Raw genomic sequence first — 24,498 nt, 5'->3', positions numbered from 1 at the left:
CCTTAACACCCTCGATGAATGGGCCAGCACCATCTCCACTTGAACCCTATTGCTTCTCACCTCCCTCTAATGTAATTTGAAACTGCATATGGGATGTACACCGGGTATAAAATGTCACCAACACCCTTGACTCTGACTGCACAATAGCTCATTCCAGTATGTAAGTCCAATTGCATAGACTACTTGCGTGTACTTAACTGTCCGGTTTCATACCCCGTCGGATTGTGTGTATCCTTTCTCTAATGCATTTAATCGCTCTCAATTTTGCAATACTGTATGCCCTTACCCGGGTCAATTGTGATTGTATTTAGTCTCCCCTAGGGGCCGTTGTTTCAGCATTCCCCACTCAGATAACTGAGACGCACAAAAGCTCATTCCAGCATGTTAGCCCAATTGCATAGACTACTTGCTTGTATTTAATTGTCCGGTTTCATACCTTGTGGGATTGTTTGTATCCGTTCTCTAATGCTTTTAATCGCTCTTAGTTGTGCAATAATTTAGACCCTCACCCGGGCCAAATGTGATTATACTTAGTCTCCCCTAAGGGCGGGTTTTTCAGCCTTCCCCACTCAGACACTGGAGACGCCGGCACAATATCTCTTGGGCGCGTGCCTTGGCCACACCTACCCTGATTTGCCTTTGCGGTCACTAGTTCCTGTTTACCCTCGGTTCCACGGCAACCGTTCCCCACGTCTCTCGACACACGTAAGTCCCCGCCCCTCCGCCCCTCCATTTGCGCTTGGCGTCGTGACACGTCCCAGACACTCCCCAGTTCCCGCCCACTGGCAGCGAGTGGACCCCGCCCCAACCTCGCGGTTGCCTGGTCATTACCCAGTCCAGCGAGACGCCTCGGCCAGCTCCCGCATTCGGTGCCCTGAGCCGCCACGCCAGATGAGCCTTCGCCTTCTGACCCACTGTTTAACTCAGGTGAGACCATTGACCAATTATGCTTTGGACCCGCCTCGATCGCGACTACCATTCCGTCGCGCTCTTATTCCTCCCTAACTTGCTCTCTCCCTCCACCCCTTCAGACGCTGCTAAATCCCCGCGTGCCGCCAGATTGAAAACAACGACCAGGTAACGCTTTGTAAGCTGGGTTGGCCTTGGTAACTTATGTACCAGACCTTTCCCTTTACTGAATCTTGTTTCCTGTTCCCCTTCAGCACTCGACTCACCCACGCTGCCTCGGTACATAGCTAGCCACGCATCCCTGCCTGGCAGCAATGTGAGTGTTGCAATGAATATGGGATTTTTGTCACTTTCACGAGCCGGATATACTGTCTAGATATACCATCTCTCCACACTAGGCACCCCCAACTCCTCACCCTTCTTTCCCTTTCCAGCCACCACAAACAACACATCCCTAACACAGTATACCTACATTGAATTTAATACGTACCGGTAACTGTACACCTATTCACCCCCCTCCGTGCCCTCCACCGGCCCCCCGCCCTAATTTGCCCTTCTTTGCCTACAGCACTGTACTCATCGACAACTCTGTCCTGATGACGATCCCGACCAAAGGGGATCGAAACGCCGTCGACCTTACAGCCTGAATCATATGACGCTTACCATTTTTCAAGCTCCCATAGGAATAATTGTTTTTCCAAGTGATTGTAACTTGTTTTTCGGAGCCTGGAATTGATGTGTATATTTTCAGTAATGCGTCGCCAATGCTGTTTTTAAAAGCACTTGCACCTGCACCTCACTAATTGTATATAGCACCTTGCACCAAGTGCCACTGGGTTGTCATAAGATCTGATCTCTACAGTGCTGTTTAAACTGTACTTGCATAAGAAAAAATCTTTCCCCTGCTGCTACTTGGTGAATAATACCACTTTTCCAAACTTAATTGACTCCTTGTTTTCTGTTCCTCTGTAATGCCTATGGCATACAAAACTGAAACTGTCTCTACGTGATACCTGTTGGGAGTTGTTTCTGCACACACGATACACCCATCCCAACGAGGTTTATGGGTTTTCTCCTGTTTTTTCTACATATATTAGGAGCAGCTTGCCAGCTGCGAGAGTAGTACCTCTTTGTACTTTATCCAGTATACCTCAGCTAATAAGGTATCCATCTAAGTAGGACCCTCTGGCCTACACAAGATGTCCAAGGAGTCCCTCACTTACTCAGAGGAATACATTCAGTCCAGACTAACTGGACCCTCATTACTATCGGGTCCTCCACAGTCTGCTTCCACTTCCACTGCCCCCAACACTTCCCGTGTCCTCTTGGACAAACTCGAAAAACTAAAGAAGAAGCAGATCAGAACGGATCTACATGCCCGCATGCTCACAGATTACCTACGCTCTGGTGTCATTCCCTTAGGACTTCAAATTCGCAACACCCCGGCTATCTTCACACAGGACCCCAAATTTCGAACCAGTTTCAGCCACCTCGCGACGACTTGCTCTCGCCACTGGATGGTCCTAGGAATAGATACAGCCATTGAACATAGCCGACAAGAGCTCCAAGAAATTGAAGAACTCGAGAAACGCATTCTAGAAGACACCTCCATCATCGACGCAAAAAGTCTCCTAGAAAAAATTTACAGTTCCATTGCCACATTTAATACCTTCGAGGTCAATAAAACGATCAATAAAATATAAAAAGACATTAAGAACTATAAGAACGAGAATACGTACCCGTACCTGAACGACGAATTTTACAACACCCAGCAGAATCCACCAAGAACCAAGAACTGGGGTCGCTATAGAAACAATCAACGCGTCACCTTCTCTGTCTCCTCAAACAGTTCAGCAGACGAGTCAGACGCCACTACCTCTGGACCACAGCCGCTACTTCCACCCGGTTTTTTAGGACAAGGCCGAGGCCGCGGCCAACATCCTCAACCACAGAACCGCCAGACGAGGGCCAAGCAATACCAACCCCCAATACCAGGCAACCGACAAACTCGCAATCGGTACTATCAATGGGGTCAACCACAGTAATCAACAGGGAAATCACAACCATGATAACATCCATCCCCATCTTCAATTTGTCAGACCACAATCTGACTCCAGAAGAGACCAGACTTCTTTCCCGTGGCCTTTCATTTGTACCCACGGTTAAAACCAACTTCCTGGAACTGCAGTCCAACCTCCTAAAATTCTTTAGGAGAATCCGGCTAAAATATTTCTTCTCTGATAAACCAGATACCAGCTGGATGGAAATCTCGCCATTTCGGCCACCCTCCACCTTCAACCCTCCCTCGCATCAAATGCCTCCAGAAATCTTGGCGTTTGAAAGACTTGTTCTAAAGGAAGTCATGGAACTCAAGACCACCCCACGTTACATCCCATACAATCTGCCCTTTAAAGAAAAAGAAGCCCTTAAAACTCTCCAAGACAACCCGGGCATAGTCATCAAACCCGCGGACAAGGGAGGCGGTATTGTTGTCCTTAATAACACCGAATATGACAGAGAGGTTGAGCGACAACTTACTAACACCGACCACTACCGTGCTCTCTCAAAAGACCCTCTTGCAGACATAAGACAAAAAATTCTCTCTATCACCACTGCAGCAAGAGATAACAACATTATCACCAAGAAAGAATTCGAGTTCTTGAACAATCCACACCCCAGGACCCCAATCCTTTATGTACTCCCTAAAATACACAAGGATGCCAGAAATCCTCCAGGACGACCGATTGTATCAGGGTGTGGTTCCATTTTGGAACCCCTTGGTAAATATGTGGACTCTGCTATTAAAGAATTTGTGCCCATTACAGACACTTACATACGTGACACCATGGATCTAATCAGCACCATCGAAGACCAACCCTTTGACCTGGACAATCAAATAATGGCAAGCCTAGACATCGAGTCCCTTTATACAAACATTCCTCACTGTGAAGGGCTCGATGTCATCAAAAATCTGTTGATGTCAAGACCGCAACCATCCAAAATCCCAACCGACTTCATCATGGACCTCTTACGAGTGGCCCTACAAAACAACTACTTCTTGTACAAGAGTACTTACTACCTTCAAATCAAGGGAGTAGCAATGGGCGCTTGCTTTGCTCCAAATTTTGCTATTTTATATGTACATTCCTTGAAAAATTCACTGTTTCTTAACCCTATCAACCCGTATCGACCCCAAATCCATCTGTGGCGTCGATACATCGATGACATTTTACTAATATGGAATGGCACGGCTGATTCCTTACAGCCCTTCATTGGTTGGTTGAATTCTTCACAAGAACATCTTAGATTCACAAGTGACACCAAATCCAATGACCTACCCTTCCTTGATGTCACGATACATGCCGAAGATGGTAAACTTGGGACATCGCTCTTCCGCAAGCCCACTGAACGTAACACCCTACTGCACTACTCCAGTAACCACCCCAGGGGTCTACGCGATGGGGTGCCATTTGGCCAGTTCCTCCGGATCCGGCGTAATTGCAAATGGCGCAAGGATTACTTCAGGGAGGCGGACATCCTGGTCCTAAAACTGATTAACAGAGGCTACCCACGACGTCTGGTGAAACAAGCAAAGAAACGAGCGTGGTACAACCACCGAGAGGATCTACTGAAGCCCAACCAAAATAAAAAAACTTTGAATAGGATCCCCTTTGTTTCGGTCTTCAGCCCAGATAGTAACAAAGTAGCCAAAATAATCAAAAGAAATTGGACGGTGCTACGATCTGAAGAACAATTTAATGCTCCACCCTTGTTTTCCTATCAGAGAGGAAACAACATCGCCAACCACCTTGTCCGTGCCTTCACTTGGCCGACCAGCACCACTGAGAAACACACCATCACAGCAGCGTGGGGCATGCCTCCTGTCATTGGACATTTTAAATGCCAATCTTGCAGCGTCTGTGAATTGACATCAAACACCAAAGAATTCACCTACAAGGGACAAACTCACCAGCTTACACACCACTCAAACTGTAAAACCCAAAACGTAATTTACGCTATCCGCTGCCCGTGTGATCTCATCTACATCGGCCAGACAACTCAAATGGTGAAACAACGGATCATACAACACAAAAGCAGAATCAACTGCAAAGTGCTCACGGCACCGTTGGTCTCACACTTCTTGGAGCAATCACACAGGGACGTCGACCTCAAGTGGTTGGTCATTGAGAAACCAACTTTGCCCCTTAAAGGAGGCAACATGGCCGCTCTACTCAATAGAGCGGAATGCAAATGGATCGCTAGGGCAGATTCAGTGAACCAGGGCCTTAACACCCTCGATGAATGGGCCAGCACCATCTCCACTTGAACCCTATTGCTTCTCACCTCCCTCTAATGTAATTTGAAACTGCATATGGGATGTACACCGGGTATAAAATGTCACCAACACCCTTGACTCTGACTGCACAATAGCTCATTCCAGTATGTAAGTCCAATTGCATAGACTACTTGCGTGTACTTAACTGTCCGGTTTCATACCCCGTCGGATTGTGTGTATCCTTTCTCTAATGCATTTAATCGCTCTCAATTTTGCAATACTGTATGCCCTTACCCGGGTCAATTGTGATTGTATTTAGTCTCCCCTAGGGGCCGTTGTTTCAGCATTCCCCACTCAGATAACTGAGACGCACAAAAGCTCATTCCAGCATGTTAGCCCAATTGCATAGACTACTTGCTTGTATTTAATTGTCCGGTTTCATACCTTGTGGGATTGTTTGTATCCGTTCTCTAATGCTTTTAATCGCTCTTAGTTGTGCAATAATTTAGACCCTCACCCGGGCCAAATGTGATTATACTTAGTCTCCCCTAAGGGCGGGTTTTTCAGCCTTCCCCACTCAGACACTGGAGACGCCGGCACAATATCTCTTGGGCGCGTGCCTTGGCCACACCTACCCTGATTTGCCTTTGCGGTCACTAGTTCCTGTTTACCCTCGGTTCCACGGCAACCGTTCCCCACGTCTCTCGACACACGTAAGTCCCCGCCCCTCCGCCCCTCCATTTGCGCTTGGCGTCGTGACACGTCCCAGACACTCCCCAGTTCCCGCCCACTGGCAGCGAGTGGACCCCGCCCCAACCTCGCGGTTGCCTGGTCATTACCCAGTCCAGCGAGACGCCTCGGCCAGCTCCCGCATTCGGTGCCCTGAGCCGCCACGCCAGATGAGCCTTCGCCTTCTGACCCACTGTTTAACTCAGGTGAGACCATTGACCAATTATGCTTTGGACCCGCCTCGATCGCGACTACCATTCCGTCGCGCTCTTATTCCTCCCTAACTTGCTCTCTCCCTCCACCCCTTCAGACGCTGCTAAATCCCCGCGTGCCGCCGGATTGAAAACAACGACCAGGTAACGCTTTGTAAGCTGGGTTGGCCTTGGTAACTTATGTACCAGACCTTTCCCTTTACTGAATCTTGTTTCCTGTTCCCCTTCAGCACTCGACTCACCCACGCTGCCTCGGTACATAGCTAGCCACGCATCCCTGCCTGGCAGCAATGTGAGTGTTGCAATGAATATGGGATTTTTGTCACTTTCACGAGCCGGATATACTGTCTAGATATACCATCTCTCCACACTAGGCACCCCCAACTCCTCACCCTTCTTTCCCTTTCCAGCCACCACAAACAACACATCCCTAACACAGTATACCTACATTGAATTTAATACGTACCGGTAACTGTACACCTATTCACCCCCCTCCGTGCCCTCCACCGGCCCCCCGCCCTAATTTGCCCTTCTTTGCCTACAGCACTGTACTCATCGACAACTCTGTCCTGATGACGATCCCGACCAAAGGGGATCGAAACGCCGTCGACCTTACAGCCTGAATCATATGACGCTTACCATTTTTCAAGCTCCCATAGGAATAATTGTTTTTCCAAGTGATTGTAACTTGTTTTTCGGAGCCTGGAATTGATGTGTATATTTTCAGTAATGCGTCGCCAATGCTGTTTTTAAAAGCACTTGCACCTGCACCTCACTAATTGTATATAGCACCTTGCACCAAGTGCCACTGGGTTGTCATAAGATCTGATCTCTACAGTGCTGTTTAAACTGTACTTGCATAAGAAAAAATCTTTCCCCTGCTGCTACTTGGTGAATAATACCACTTTTCCAAACTTAATTGACTCCTTGTTTTCTGTTCCTCTGTAATGCCTATGGCATACAAAACTGAAACTGTCTCTACGTGATACCTGTTGGGAGTTGTTTCTGCACACACGATACACCCATCCCAACGAGGTTTATGGGTTTTCTCCTGTTTTTTCTACATATATTAGGAGCAGCTTGCCAGCTGCGAGAGTAGTACCTCTTTGTACTTTATCCAGTATACCTCAGCTAATAAGGTATCCATCTAAGTAGGACCCTCTGGCCTACACAAGATGTCCAAGGAGTCCCTCACTTACTCAGAGGAATACATTCAGTCCAGACTAACTGGACCCTCATTACTATCGGGTCCTCCACAGTCTGCTTCCACTTCCACTGCCCCCAACACTTCCCGTGTCCTCTTGGACAAACTCGAAAAACTAAAGAAGAAGCAGATCAGAACGGATCTACATGCCCGCATGCTCACAGATTACCTACGCTCTGGTGTCATTCCCTTAGGACTTCAAATTCGCAACACCCCGGCTATCTTCACACAGGACCCCAAATTTCGAACCAGTTTCAGCCACCTCGCGACGACTTGCTCTCGCCACTGGATGGTCCTAGGAATAGATACAGCCATTGAACATAGCCGACAAGAGCTCCAAGAAATTGAAGAACTTGAGAAACGCATTCTAGAAGACACCTCCATCATCGACGCAAAAAGTCTCCTAGAAAAAATTTACAGTTCCATTGCCACATTTAATACCTTCGAGGTCAATAAAACGATCAATAAAATATAAAAAGACATTAAGAACTATAAGAACGAGAATACGTACCCGTACCTGAACGACGAATTTTACAACACCCAGCAGAATCCACCAAGAACCAAGAACTGGGGTCGCTATAGAAACAATCAACGCGTCACCTTCTCTGTCTCCTCAAACAGTTCAGCAGACGAGTCAGACGCCACTACCTCTGGACCACAGCCGCTACTTCCACCCGGTTTTTTAGGACAAGGCCGAGGCCGCGGCCAACATCCTCAACCACAGAACCGCCAGACGAGGGCCAAGCAATACCAACCCCCAATACCAGGCAACCGACAAACTCGCAATCGGTACTATCAATGGGGTCAACCACAGTAATCAACAGGGAAATCACAACCATGATAACATCCATCCCCATCTTCAATTTGTCAGACCACAATCTGACTCCAGAAGAGACCAGACTTCTTTCCCGTGGCCTTTCATTTGTACCCACGGTTAAAACCAACTTCCTGGAACTGCAGTCCAACCTCCTAAAATTCTTTAGGAGAATCCGGCTAAAATATTTCTTCTCTGATAAACCAGATACCAGCTGGATGGAAATCTCGCCATTTCGGCCACCCTCCACCTTCAACCCTCCCTCGCATCAAATGCCTCCAGAAATCTTGGCGTTTGAAAGACTTGTTCTAAAGGAAGTCATGGAACTCAAGACCACCCCACGTTACATCCCATACAATCTGCCCTTTAAAGAAAAAGAAGCCCTTAAAACTCTCCAAGACAACCCGGGCATAGTCATCAAACCCGCGGACAAGGGAGGCGGTATTGTTGTCCTTAATAACACCGAATATGACAGAGAGGTTGAGCGACAACTTACTAACACCGACCACTACCGTGCTCTCTCAAAAGACCCTCTTGCAGACATAAGACAAAAAATTCTCTCTATCACCACTGCAGCAAGAGATAACAACATTATCACCAAGAAAGAATTCGAGTTCTTGAACAATCCACACTCCAGGACCCCAATCCTTTATGTACTCCCTAAAATACACAAGGATGCCAGAAATCCTCCAGGACGACCGATTGTATCAGGGTGTGGTTCCATTTTGGAACCCCTTGGTAAATATGTGGACTCTGCTATTAAAGAATTTGTGCCCATTACAGACACTTACATACGTGACACCATGGATCTAATCAGCACCATCGAAGACCAACCCTTTGACCTGGACAATCAAATAATGGCAAGCCTAGACATCGAGTCCCTTTATACAAACATTCCTCACTGTGAAGGGCTCGATGTCATCAAAAATCTGTTGATGTCAAGACCGCAACCATCCAAAATCCCAACCGACTTCATCATGGACCTCTTACGAGTGGCCCTACAAAACAACTACTTCTTGTACAAGAGTACTTACTACCTTCAAATCAAGGGAGTAGCAATGGGCGCTTGCTTTGCTCCAAATTTTGCTATTTTATATGTACATTCCTTGAAAAATTCACTGTTTCTTAACCCTATCAACCCGTATCGACCCCAAATCCATCTGTGGCGTCGATACATCGATGACATTTTACTAATATGGAATGGCACGGCTGATTCCTTACAGCCCTTCATTGGTTGGTTGAATTCTTCACAAGAACATCTTAGATTCACAAGTGACACCAAATCCAATGACCTACCCTTCCTTGATGTCACGATACATGCCGAAGATGGTAAACTTGGGACATCGCTCTTCCGCAAGCCCACTGAACGTAACACCCTACTGCACTACTCCAGTAACCACCCCAGGGGTCTACGCGATGGGGTGCCATTTGGCCAGTTCCTCCGGATCCGGCGTAATTGCAAATGGCGCAAGGATTACTTCAGGGAGGCGGACATCCTGGTCCTAAAACTGATTAACAGAGGCTACCCACGACGTCTGGTGAAACAAGCAAAGAAACGAGCGTGGTACAACCACCGAGAGGATCTACTGAAGCCCAACCAAAATAAAAAAACTTTGAATAGGATCCCCTTTGTTTCGGTCTTCAGCCCAGATAGTAACAAAGTAGCCAAAATAATCAAAAGAAATTGGACGGTGCTACGATCTGAAGAACAATTTAATGCTCCACCCTTGTTTTCCTATCAGAGAGGAAACAACATCGCCAACCACCTTGTCCGTGCCTTCACTTGGCCGACCAGCACCACTGAGAAACACACCATCACAGCAGCGTGGGGCATGCCTCCTGTCATTGGACATTTTAAATGCCAATCTTGCAGCGTCTGTGAATTGACATCAAACACCAAAGAATTCACCTACAAGGGACAAACTCACCAGCTTACACACCACTCAAACTGTAAAACCCAAAACGTAATTTACGCTATCCGCTGCCCGTGTGATCTCATCTACATCGGCCAGACAACTCAAATGGTGAAACAACGGATCATACAACACAAAAGCAGAATCAACTGCAAAGTGCTCACGGCACCGTTGGTCTCACACTTCTTGGAGCAATCACACAGGGACGTCGACCTCAAGTGGTTGGTCATTGAGAAACCAACTTTGCCCCTTAAAGGAGGCAACATGGCCGCTCTACTCAATAGAGCGGAATGCAAATGGATCGCTAGGGCAGATTCAGTGAACCAGGGCCTTAACACCCTCGATGAATGGGCCAGCACCATCTCCACTTGAACCCTATTGCTTCTCACCTCCCTCTAATGTAATTTGAAACTGCATATGGGATGTACACCGGGTATAAAATGTCACCAACACCCTTGACTCTGACTGCACAATAGCTCATTCCAGTATGTAAGTCCAATTGCATAGACTACTTGCGTGTACTTAACTGTCCGGTTTCATACCCCGTCGGATTGTGTGTATCCTTTCTCTAATGCATTTAATCGCTCTCAATTTTGCAATACTGTATGCCCTTACCCGGGTCAATTGTGATTGTATTTAGTCTCCCCTAGGGGCCGTTGTTTCAGCATTCCCCACTCAGATAACTGAGACGCACAAAAGCTCATTCCAGCATGTTAGCCCAATTGCATAGACTACTTGCTTGTATTTAATTGTCCGGTTTCATACCTTGTGGGATTGTTTGTATCCGTTCTCTAATGCTTTTAATCGCTCTTAGTTGTGCAATAATTTAGACCCTCACCCGGGCCAAATGTGATTATACTTAGTCTCCCCTAAGGGCGGGTTTTTCAGCCTTCCCCACTCAGACACTGGAGACGCCGGCACAATATCTCTTGGGCGCGTGCCTTGGCCACACCTACCCTGATTTGCCTTTGCGGTCACTAGTTCCTGTTTACCCTCGGTTCCACGGCAACCGTTCCCCACGTCTCTCGACACACGTAAGTCCCCGCCCCTCCGCCCCTCCATTTGCGCTTGGCGTCGTGACACGTCCCAGACACTCCCCAGTTCCCGCCCACTGGCAGCGAGTGGACCCCGCCCCAACCTCGCGGTTGCCTGGTCATTACCCAGTCCAGCGAGACGCCTCGGCCAGCTCCCGCATTCGGTGCCCTGAGCCGCCACGCCAGATGAGCCTTCGCCTTCTGACCCACTGTTTAACTCAGGTGAGACCATTGACCAATTATGCTTTGGACCCGCCTCGATCGCGACTACCATTCCGTCGCGCTCTTATTCCTCCCTAACTTGCTCTCTCCCTCCACCCCTTCAGACGCTGCTAAATCCCCGCGTGCCGCCGGATTGAAAACAACGACCAGGTAACGCTTTGTAAGCTGGGTTGGCCTTGGTAACTTATGTACCAGACCTTTCCCTTTACTGAATCTTGTTTCCTGTTCCCCTTCAGCACTCGACTCACCCACGCTGCCTCGGTACATAGCTAGCCACGCATCCCTGCCTGGCAGCAATGTGAGTGTTGCAATGAATATGGGATTTTTGTCACTTTCACGAGCCGGATATACTGTCTAGATATACCATCTCTCCACACTAGGCACCCCCAACTCCTCACCCTTCTTTCCCTTTCCAGCCACCACAAACAACACATCCCTAACACAGTATACCTACATTGAATTTAATACGTACCGGTAACTGTACACCTATTCACCCCCCTCCGTGCCCTCCACCGGCCCCCCGCCCTAATTTGCCCTTCTTTGCCTACAGCACTGTACTCATCGACAACTCTGTCCTGATGACGATCCCGACCAAAGGGGATCGAAACGCCGTCGACCTTACAGCCTGAATCATATGACGCTTACCATTTTTCAAGCTCCCATAGGAATAATTGTTTTTCCAAGTGATTGTAACTTGTTTTTCGGAGCCTGGAATTGATGTGTATATTTTCAGTAATGCGTCGCCAATGCTGTTTTTAAAAGCACTTGCACCTGCACCTCACTAATTGTATATAGCACCTTGCACCAAGTGCCACTGGGTTGTCATAAGATCTGATCTCTACAGTGCTGTTTAAACTGTACTTGCATAAGAAAAAATCTTTCCCCTGCTGCTACTTGGTGAATAATACCACTTTTCCAAACTTAATTGACTCCTTGTTTTCTGTTCCTCTGTAATGCCTATGGCATACAAAACTGAAACTGTCTCTACGTGATACCTGTTGGGAGTTGTTTCTGCACACACGATACACCCATCCCAACGAGGTTTATGGGTTTTCTCCTGTTTTTTCTACATATATTAGGAGCAGCTTGCCAGCTGCGAGAGTAGTACCTCTTTGTACTTTATCCAGTATACCTCAGCTAATAAGGTATCCATCTAAGTAGGACCCTCTGGCCTACACAAGATGTCCAAGGAGTCCCTCACTTACTCAGAGGAATACATTCAGTCCAGACTAACTGGACCCTCATTACTATCGGGTCCTCCACAGTCTGCTTCCACTTCCACTGCCCCCAACACTTCCCGTGTCCTCTTGGACAAACTCGAAAAACTAAAGAAGAAGCAGATCAGAACGGATCTACATGCCCGCATGCTCACAGATTACCTACGCTCTGGTGTCATTCCCTTAGGACTTCAAATTCGCAACACCCCGGCTATCTTCACACAGGACCCCAAATTTCGAACCAGTTTCAGCCACCTCGCGACGACTTGCTCTCGCCACTGGATGGTCCTAGGAATAGATACAGCCATTGAACATAGCCGACAAGAGCTCCAAGAAATTGAAGAACTTGAGAAACGCATTCTAGAAGACACCTCCATCATCGACGCAAAAAGTCTCCTAGAAAAAATTTACAGTTCCATTGCCACATTTAATACCTTCGAGGTCAATAAAACGATCAATAAAATATAAAAAGACATTAAGAACTATAAGAACGAGAATACGTACCCGTACCTGAACGACGAATTTTACAACACCCAGCAGAATCCACCAAGAACCAAGAACTGGGGTCGCTATAGAAACAATCAACGCGTCACCTTCTCTGTCTCCTCAAACAGTTCAGCAGACGAGTCAGACGCCACTACCTCTGGACCACAGCCGCTACTTCCACCCGGTTTTTTAGGACAAGGCCGAGGCCGCGGCCAACATCCTCAACCACAGAACCGCCAGACGAGGGCCAAGCAATACCAACCCCCAATACCAGGCAACCGACAAACTCGCAATCGGTACTATCAATGGGGTCAACCACAGTAATCAACAGGGAAATCACAACCATGATAACATCCATCCCCATCTTCAATTTGTCAGACCACAATCTGACTCCAGAAGAGACCAGACTTCTTTCCCGTGGCCTTTCATTTGTACCCACGGTTAAAACCAACTTCCTGGAACTGCAGTCCAACCTCCTAAAATTCTTTAGGAGAATCCGGCTAAAATATTTCTTCTCTGATAAACCAGATACCAGCTGGATGGAAATCTCGCCATTTCGGCCACCCTCCACCTTCAACCCTCCCTCGCATCAAATGCCTCCAGAAATCTTGGCGTTTGAAAGACTTGTTCTAAAGGAAGTCATGGAACTCAAGACCACCCCACGTTACATCCCATACAATCTGCCCTTTAAAGAAAAAGAAGCCCTTAAAACTCTCCAAGACAACCCGGGCATAGTCATCAAACCCGCGGACAAGGGAGGCGGTATTGTTGTCCTTAATAACACCGAATATGACAGAGAGGTTGAGCGACAACTTACTAACACCGACCACTACCGTGCTCTCTCAAAAGACCCTCTTGCAGACATAAGACAAAAAATTCTCTCTATCACCACTGCAGCAAGAGATAACAACATTATCACCAAGAAAGAATTCGAGTTCTTGAACAATCCACACCCCAGGACCCCAATCCTTTATGTACTCCCTAAAATACACAAGGATGCCAGAAATCCTCCAGGACGACCGATTGTATCAGGGTGTGGTTCCATTTTGGAACCCCTTGGTAAATATGTGGACTCTGCTATTAAAGAATTTGTGCCCATTACAGACACTTACATACGTGACACCATGGATCTAATCAGCACCATCGAAGACCAACCCTTTGACCTGGACAATCAAATAATGGCAAGCCTAGACATCGAGTCCCTTTATACAAACATTCCTCACTGTGAAGGGCTCGATGTCATCAAAAATCTGTTGATGTCAAGACCGCAACCATCCAAAATCCCAACCGACTTCATCATGGACCTCTTACGAGTGGCCCTACAAAACAACTACTTCTTGTACAAGAGTACTTACTACCTTCAAATCAAGGGAGTAGCAATGGGCGCTTGCTTTGCTCCAAATTTTGCTATTTTATATGTACATTCCTTGGAAAATTCACTGTTTCTTAACCCTATCAACCCGTATCGACCCCAAATCCATCTGTGGCGTCGATACATCGATGACATTTTACTAATATGGAATGGCACGGCTGATTCCTTACAGCCCTTCATTGGTTGGTTGAATTCTTCACAAGAACATCTTAGATTCACAAGTGACACCAAATCCAATGACCTACCCTTCCTTGATGTCACGATACATGCCGAAGATGGTAAACTTGGGACATCGCTCTTCCGCAAGCCCACTGAACGTAACACCCTACTGCACTACTCCAGTAACCACCCCAGGGGTCTACGCGATGGGGTGCCATTTGGCCAGTTCCTCCGGATCCGGCGTAATTGCAAATGGCGCAAGGATTACTTCAGGGAGGCGGACATCCTGGTCCTAAAACTGATTAACAGAGGCTACCCACGACGTCTGGTGAAACAAGCAAAGAAACGAGCGTGGTACAACCACCGAGAGGATCTACTGAAGCCCAACCAAAATAAAAAAACTTTGAATAGGATCCCCTTTGTTTCGGTCTTCAGCCCAGATAGTAACAAAGTAGCCAAAATAATCAAAAGAAATTGGACGGTGCTACGATCTGAAGAACAATTTAATGCTCCACCCTTGTTTTCCTATCAGAGAGGAAACAACATCGCCAACCACCTTGTCCGTGCCATCACTTGGCCGACCAGCACCACTGAGAAACACACCATCACAGCAGCGTGGGGCATGCCTCCTGTCATTGGACATTTTAAATGCCAATCTTGCAGCGTCTGTGAATTGACATCAAACACCAAAGAATTCACCTACAAGGGACAAACTCACCAGCTTACACACCACTCAAACTGTAAAACCCAAAACGTAATTTACGCTATCCGCTGCCCGTGTGATCTCATCTACATCGGCCAGACAACTCAAATGGTGAAACAACGGATCATACAACACAAAAGCAGAATCAACTGCAAAGTGCTCACGGCACCGTTGGTCTCACACTTCTTGGAGCAATCACACAGGGACGTCGACCTCAAGTGGTTGGTCATTGAGAAACCAACTTTGCCCCTTAAAGGAGGCAACATGGCCGCTCTACTCAATAGAGCGGAATGCAAATGGATCGCTAGGGCAGATTCAGTGAACCAGGGCCTTAACACCCTCGATGAATGGGCCAGCACCATCTCCACTTGAACCCTATTGCTTCTCACCTCCCTCTAATGTAATTTGAAACTGCATATGGGATGTACACCGGGTATAAAATGTCACCAACACCCTTGACTCTGACTGCACAATAGCTCATTCCAGTATGTAAGTCCAATTGCATAGACTACTTGCGTGTACTTAACTGTCCGGTTTCATACCCCGTCGGATTGTGTGTATCCTTTCTCTAATGCATTTAATCGCTCTCAATTTTGCAATACTGTATGCCCTTACCCGGGTCAATTGTGATTGTATTTAGTCTCCCCTAGGGGCCGTTGTTTCAGCATTCCCCACTCAGATAACTGAGACGCACAAAAGCTCATTCCAGCATGTTAGCCCAATTGCATAGACTACTTGCTTGTATTTAATTGTCCGGTTTCATACCTTGTGGGATTGTTTGTATCCGTTCTCTAATGCTTTTAATCGCTCTCAGTTGTGCAATAATTTAGACCCTCACCCGGGCCAAATGTGATTATACTTAGTCTCCCCTAAGGGCGGGTTTTTCAGCCTTCCCCACTCAGACACTGGAGACGCCGGCACAATATCTCTTGGGCGCGTGCCTTGGCCACACCTACCCTGATTTGCCTTTGCGGTCACTAGTTCCTGTTTACCCTCGGTTCCACGGCAACCGTTCCCCACGTCTCTCGACACACGTAAGTCCCCGCCCCTCCGCCCCTCCATTCGCGCTTGGCGTCGTGACACGTCCCAGACACTCCCCAGTTCCCGCCCACTGGCAGCGAGTGGACCCCGCCCCAACCTCGCGGTTGCCTGGTCATTACCCAGTCCAGCGAGACGCCTCGGCCAGCTCCCGCATTCGGTGCCCTGAGCCGCCACGCCAGATGAGCCTTCGCCTTCTGACCCACTGTTTAACTCAGGTGAGACCATTGACCAATTATGCTTTGGACCCGCCTCGATCGCGACTACCATTCCGTCGCGCTCTTATTCCTCCCTAACTTGCTCTCTCCCTCCACCCCTTCAGACGCTGCTAAATCCCCGCGTGCCGCCGGATTGAAAACAACGACCAGGTAACGCTTTGTAAGCTGGGTTGGCCTTGGTAACTTATGTACCAGACCTTTCCCTTTACTGAATCTTGTTTCCTGTTCCCCTTCAGCACTCGACTCACCCACGCTGCCTCGGTACATAGCTAGCCACGCATCCCTGCCTGGCAGCAATGTGAGTGTTGCAATGAATATGGGATTTTTGTCACTTTCACGAGCCGGATATACTGTCTAGATATACCATCTCTCCACACTAGGCACCCCCAACTCCTCACCCTTCTTTCCCTTTCCAGCCACCACAAACAACACATCCCTAACACAGTATACCTACATTGAATTTAATACGTACCGGTAACTGTACACCTATTCACCCCCCTCCGTGCCCTCCACCGGCCCCCGCCCTAATTTGCCCTTCTTTGCCTACAGCACTGTACTCATCGACAACTCTGTCCTGATGACGATCCCGACCAAAGGGGATCGAAACGCCGTCGACCTTACAGCCTGAATCATATGACGCTTACCATTTTTCAAGCTCCCATAGGAATAATTGTTTTTCCAAGTGATTGTAACTTGTTTTTCGGAGCCTGGAATTGATGTGTATATTTTCAGTAATGCGTCGCCAATGCTGTTTTTAAAAGCACTTGCACCTGCACCTCACTAATTGTATATAGCACCTTGCACCAAGTGCCACTGGGTTGTCATAAGATCTGATCTCTACAGTGCTGTTTAAACTGTACTTGCATAAGAAAAAATCTTTCCCCTGCTGCTACTTGGTGAATAATACCACTTTTCCAAACTTAATTGACTCCTTGTTTTCTGTTCCTCTGTAATGCCTATGGCATACAAAACTGAAACTGTCTCTACGTGATACCTGTTGGGAATTATTTCTGCACACACGATACACCCATCCCAACGAGGTTTATAGGTTTTCTCCTGTTTTTTCTACATACATCTTCTTCAAGCACACCTCCTTCTGATGATACGGATCAAAATTGGGAACCAGCACCACTGCCGTCTGAGAGTGAGGCACACCATGATCTGACAAAGGTAGTTAAGCGTAAAAGGAAGCTCGTCCAAAGTCTCAGAGTTATGGAGTGTGATGATGAGGCTCAGCAAGAAGTGGCAGATACTGCTGCTGATGAAGACTCTGACAACGACGACCCAGTCATCATAAAGGTAACGGCAGCCCCAGCGGGCATGCAGCAAACAGACATTTTGACCCTAGCCCGAAAAGCTGCTGAGCGTGATGATGATGATGTTGTCGACGAGGAGGCAGTGGAAACACCACCACAATCATTGGAGTTAAGTAGTACACCAACTCGTACCGCTTCCATATTTCTTTCTGGCAAGAAGGGACCTCCATCCACCTCGACCTTAATTAGTGGCGGTGAAAGTGCACAACGTACAAAAGTTGGGCAATCCAGATCCTCCACTTCATCTGGCATTAGCAGCATGACCACCACCACCAGTATCGCCGCCTCCTCCAGGCCCCACAGACACTTCAAGTCACCAGTTTGGGACTTCTTTACTGTTTGCCCAAAAAGGGAAAAGTTCGCCATTTGTACCCTTTGTAAGGTTGCAGTTAGTCGTGGTAAGTCAGGTACTAACTATGGTACCGGAGGCCAGAGAGGTCATCTTAAGAGACAGCACACTGTCCAATGGTTTGCGCACCTAAAGGCGATCAAGGAAGCCCGAATTGGAAGTCAAGAAAACGTTGATGTTTCATCTGATGATGACGAGGAGGAAGAAGACGTGTCAAACACTTCACTTACACCCAGTACCCCTGTCAGCAGCACACCCCATGAGAGGCACACTAAGAGTGTTGGAGCGAGTGAGACACCAACGCGCAAAAGTTCACCAGCGAGCATAATTGCGTCAACGAAGTCATTATCATCCCGTAAATGCTTGGTCCAGGGCAACATTAGAACCATGTTTTCTTCAGACGCGCCATATGAACGCAACCACCCACTGACGCGTCTGTATAACACTAAGCTGGCTAAAATGCTAGCTGTGGACCTTCTCCCTTTTTCTTTTGTAGAAGCGGTAGGTTTTCTAGAATTAGTGGCAACGCTCTGCCCTAAATGGAAGGTTCCTAGCCGGTTCTATTTTGCCAGAGTTGCGGTTCCAGCACTACATGAAGATGTGCTGGAGGCGATTGGGGCAGCTTTGCAGAAGAGTGCTGTTCACACTATACATCTGACAACAGACATGTGGACCAGTGGCGCAGGCGCTGATTACATGTGCATCACTGCACACTGGGTCTCTTTTTCAGGTGTTAAAGCAAAGCTAAACGCAGGTGTTGACCTGGACCAAGTTTTTAAAGCTGCTCGGAAACATGCAACACTAGCCATGTTTGGCTTGGAGAAAAGTCACACAGCAGAAAACATTTTGGACGAGTTTAACAAAAAGGTCTTTCACTGGCTGTCCCCAAAAAAACGCCAGATTGGTTATGTTTCCACGGATAATGGCGCCAATGTAGTTAAGGCCATGGCGATGGGTGCATATTTCAGAGTGCCGTGTTTGGCGCACTGTATCAACCTGGTAGTTCAAAAATTCTTGAGTGATAGAGACAGTACAGCGTTCGAGGTAATGGCCACCTGCCGCAAAATGTGCAACCATTTCAGCCATTCTTTTAAGGCCCGGAAGCATCTGAGGAGGCTGCTACTTGAACGTCGAATGCCAGTGAAAGCACTCATCCAGGAGGTGGCAACACGTTGGAACTCAACCTTCTACATGCTTGAGCGTCTGTATGAGCAGTATACGGTACTCGATCACTATTTCTTAACAGAGGGTACAGCTCAGAAGGACCTGCGGATGGGTGCGGCGCAATGGGACATAGTTTAAAGCCTGACAGACATGCTTCGTCCTTTTGAGTTCTTCACGCGTGCAGTCAGCCAGGAGGACTGTAATTTGGGACAAGCTATCCCATTGTTGTGCATGCTGGAGCACCAACTGATGGCGGTGTCTTCTGAGTTAGAAAAAGATGAAAAAAACAAAGACCCTTTTCTTTTGTCGGAGAAATTATTAGAGTGCCTACGTGGTGATGAACGTCTTAAAAAGATCAACTCAGAACAGCATTACATTTGTGCTACTATTCTGGATCCACGCTACAAAAAGGCGCTGGCAGGCCAAGCATTCTTTCTTTTTGCTGATGAAGATGTTAAAAAGTACAAACGTTGGCTAGCCTGGTCAGCCAAGAGGTTTGAAAAAGAACGGCAGGATATTGAAGGAGAAGGCAGTACATCACCATCAGCATCAGCAGGCCATCCCCAGTCAAAAGAATCCACTTCTGCACCTGTGGCTGTGGCACAAGTGACCTCTCAGCCGTTAAAGACACCGGCAACCGGATCATCTGCACCACACACAACAGTAACAGTGGCTGCTGTAGAGGATTGGCTAACTTTGCTTGGGTATGGTTCTCGAAAAAATGTCACAGGCACAGCAAAAAGTAAGCAAAGTGGAGGAACCGTTGGGGACCTTGAGTCGATGGTGCAAGACTATCTGAATGACTCAACAGAGGTCTTTCTTAATGATGAGCCATTGCAGTATTGGCATGGGAAAAAACAATTGTGGCCACAGCTCTCCAACCTGGCTATAAACTATTTGTCTTGCCCACTCGCAAGTGTGTCTTCTGAACGTGTTTTCAGTGCTGCTGGTGGCATTGTAACTCCCAAACGGAGCCGCCTCTCGCCCAAAAATGTGGAGCGGCTGACAATGATCAAGATGAATCAGCACCTCATACCACCAGATTACAAAGTACGAGAAAGCACGCCGCATGAAGACGAGGAGGACGGCAACGTAGATGAGGGGATTTGTTCTCTGTTCGGTGACACTGACCTCATCCTGCCTGAATTCGCAGAGTATGATGACGAAATCTTCTTCTTATTCCCTGACACCGAGCCCTGAAAATGAGACAATGAATCAATAACTTTCTTTTTTGTCCTAATTCACTTTTATTCCTGTGTGTCTGTCTTTCTTTGTTTTGCACAGTTAATTTAATTCAAACTTTAATCACCTAATCCCAAAAACAAGCCCATCAGCAGAACTGTCTTCACTTGTTTGCTTATTGATTTGAAGGTGCCGCAGTCTACATTCCTCAGGTTCACAAGTTCTGAAGAACATGCTCCTCTATCCTCCTCCTCCAGACTCCGATTTCCCTCAAAGCAGAGGGCTGGATTACGCCCAATGAAGAAAGACTCAGCACTTGTGGGGGTGTTCTACTTCTTTGCGGGTGAGTTGACGGCTCTGGGCCCATTGCTGTGAAGCTCTAATAACAGATAAAAGTGTTTTGGACCAAATATGAGGCGGAAATTTCTTGCCGTTTTTGCTGACTTGCTTGCCTTTGAGGTGCTCTTTGGCGGGGTTCCAGGTGTTTGTGGGTGAGTTTTGGGGTCTGGGAGCACTGCTGCAACAGTCTAATGTTGATTGCATTTGCTTTTCAGGAAATCCATGGTGGAAAACAGGAGTTATGATGATGACCTAGCTGCACAGCGCGTTCGGACCGAAGGCCGAGAGATATTGTAAGTATGAGATTTTGCTTTTTTGCTGTTTGGGGGTGTGGTCGCGTGCTTTTTTGCGGGTGGGTTGGCGGGTCTTGGGGCATTCCTGGGAAGGTCTAATACCGGATAGAAGTGTTTTGGACAAAATCCATAAGGAAAAGCCTTTTTTTTGCTATTTCTTCTGACATCTTGCTCAATGTAGCGTTTTGGGGGGCTTCCTGGTGTTTGTGGGTGGGTTGCGGGGTCTCTGTCGAAGCACTGCTGCGACAGTCTAATCTTGATTGCATTTGCTTTTCAGGAAATCCGTGCTGTAAAACAGGAGTTATGATGATGAGACCTAGCTGCACAGCGCGTTTGGACCGAAGTCCGAGAGATATTGTAAGTATGAGATTTTGCTTTTTTGCTGTTTGGGGGTGTGGTCGCGTGCTTTTTTGCGGGTGGGTTGGCGGATCTTGGGGCATTCCTGGGAAGGTCTAATACCGGATAGAAGTGTTTTGGACAAAATCCATAAGGCAAAACCTTTTGCCACTTTTTGTAACTTAGGGTTCGTTAGGGTTAGCCCTAGCAGCAGGATTGCATGTGTTTCGGGGGGTGTTCTATTTGCAACTCAGTTCTGGGGTTTTAGAGCACTCTTGGAGCGATGCTGGCTATGGATACTTTTGCTTGCTTGCAATTGGTTTGAATACAATCCACGGTGGGTAAGGGTGTATTTGGGCCTACTTTTACATTTAAAGTACGTTTTGTCACCATTTTTCTGCTAGGCCTCGTTTTTAGAGATCTGATTGGGGGTCTTCTACATTTGCGACTGGCTTTAGTAAGGGTCTTGGTGGGAGCGTTGCTGGGGAGGTCAAATTTTGTTCTAAAACACAGTTTACAGTACACCTACCTTGAGGGGAAAGATCCGCTATAATATTTTGGCCATACTTATTTATCCTTAAAAAGGTGACTCAGACAGAGTACGCAATTTCAAAAATATTGTACTGTCTATTAGGGAAATCAAAGTGTGACTTTTTGCACCACACAGCTTACATACCTTATATTTATTTATCAGTGGTATTGTAATAGCACTTCCTGTTTTCCGTTCAATAATTACAGGCCGGGTTTCAGTCGACATCCGCCAGGCAGGCAGTGGACAGGGTGTCTTCTGTCAGGTCACCAACATTGATGGACGAAGAGTCAGCTGGAATGGAGGAGTGCCGCTAATAAGAGGAATTGTTTGCTGCATGCAACTTACTTACCAAATTCAACAGGACAACTCCAACAACATACAGAATACAGATACAGTATCCATTGTTTTCTTCTATGAGTGTGACTGCATGTGGTTAGCTTTGTACCCAAAGATTTCTTTATCTTCAATTATTGTTTGTCCATGCTGTGCTTTTTTTTTCTCTCAACAAAACCTACCCAAAAAGAAACCCCCATTCCCATCCATTTTCCAAACCGTAACCCTCTTCCCCCGGGCTGTGTGGTTTTGCTTGATGTCTGACTAAATGACATCAATAATTCCACACACTTGCTGGGGAGGATAAGGTCATAGCAACAGGCTGGTGAAGGAATACGAGGATATCTTCTAGACTTACTCAGCTTCAGTACTATTTCTTGTAGTAGTAGGAGCCAATGTCAACTAAATTCAACGCAAGTACTAGTTATACTTGCAATACTTTACCATTTGTTAGGCTACATTGTGGCACTGTTCTAGTTTACTGTCACCTGCTATATTCTCGATCGTACCGTAACCGTTGTAATGCTACAGTAAGGACAAACCAGGTTTCGTTTTCTTTTTTCCCATAGGCATGCAACTGCCACTGTGTCACACCACTAGTACCACCGCAATGAGGAAATTTCATCCGCCCAGGATTGCCAACCTTAATCCCCATTTCACGTGGAGCCAGCCCTGGGCCTAGCCCTAATTTCTAACACAAATTACAGGTAAGATAAGCGTTTGGTGGGAGGTAGTATAATGGAGTATTAGGACTAGACGAGAGATTGACGGTAGTACTACTAAAGTCCTAGGACTCTTCAGGAAAACAAACTTACTGTTACACCCCCACCCACCAGACTGAAAAGCATTAAAAAACAGGTATGGTCAGATAAAGTTCAAAAAAGTATATTTATGTAGCCCTAACAAAATAATCTCCCTCAAGACCCTCCCTAACCCCAACGATTGTCTTTGAAAAGTCCCAAAAAAACCCCAACTCCCAAATCCCACCCCCCAAAAGTCTCTAAAAAAAGGGCAAGGGACACTCCACTACTGGAGGGTGCTGGTGAATTTTGCGGCCAGGGCATCATACTCCTTGCGGAGGGTGGCAAGTTCGAAGCGGAGGCCCTCCACCAAGTTCTTGTACCTAAGGACCTCCTGCTCCAGGTAGGACATTCGGACTCCTAGGCGGCGCTGGCGTGCCTTGCAGCTCCTGTGGGGGGCAGCTGGTCTTTTTGCTGCTTGGCGGTGGCGGTTGGCTTTGTTAGCCCGGCTCCGTACCGCTGGAGCACTGCGCTGGCTGGCAGCCCGTGGGGTCACGGAGGAGGATGCAGCTGTCCCAGTCGAGGATGTTGTGGTTGCACAGGTCGACTGCGTGTCCTCCTCCTCCTCCAGGGCCACCAGCCGCCGATATTCGGTGACAGTGGCATCCAGCCTCCGTTGCCGGGCCATTCGAGCCTGCTCCCTCCGTGATGTCGATTTGGAAGGAGCAACTATATGAAGAAAGAAAGACATAGGGGCAGATTTAGGAGGCCCTTGCGCCACGTTTACGCCGCTGTTGCGTCACGCAAGGCGGCGTAAACGTGGCGCATCCCTACGAACGATTTACAACGTGACGCATCTAGGCAGGTGCGTCACGTTGTAAAGCCCTGCTCCGCTTGTGGGCGTTCCGGCGCAGGGTGGGCGTTCCGGGGCAGGTGCGCCTCGCAAAAGTGGCTGAGTGAAATCTATGAGATTTCACTCAGTCACTTTCAGGCCAATGCTTCGTCAAAAGCCTGCGCCTGCTTGAAGCAGGCGTAGGTCTTGAAGCAGCATTGTTAAGATGGGGCACCCCCGAGCCTTGCTGGAGCTGCGTCGCGCTTGCGACGCAACTCCAGCAATGCGCCTCCTTAACGGCACAGATGCGTCACGCATCTGTGCCGTTTTTGCCCCATGGTGCGCCGCATTGTAAATGCGGCGCACCATGGGTGGCGGAGCTGTGGCGCACTGTGGCGCACGTTAACTGGCGCATCCCTGGGGATGCGCCAGTTAACATAAATCTGCCCCATAGTCTCTAACCAATGCTCCTTCACATTAATAACACAAAGTGATTGAGCCGAAAGTTGTGTCACAGTACAAGTAGCAAATTGAAAGCACAGTACATAACTATTGAGGACAGTATCTATCTAACCT

The sequence above is a fragment of the Lissotriton helveticus genome, chromosome 6 (assembly GCF_964261635.1).
Source record: "Lissotriton helveticus chromosome 6, aLisHel1.1, whole genome shotgun sequence".
Classification (NCBI taxonomy): domain Eukaryota; kingdom Metazoa; phylum Chordata; class Amphibia; order Caudata; family Salamandridae; genus Lissotriton; species Lissotriton helveticus.
This window is presented reverse-complemented; position numbering follows the sequence as displayed.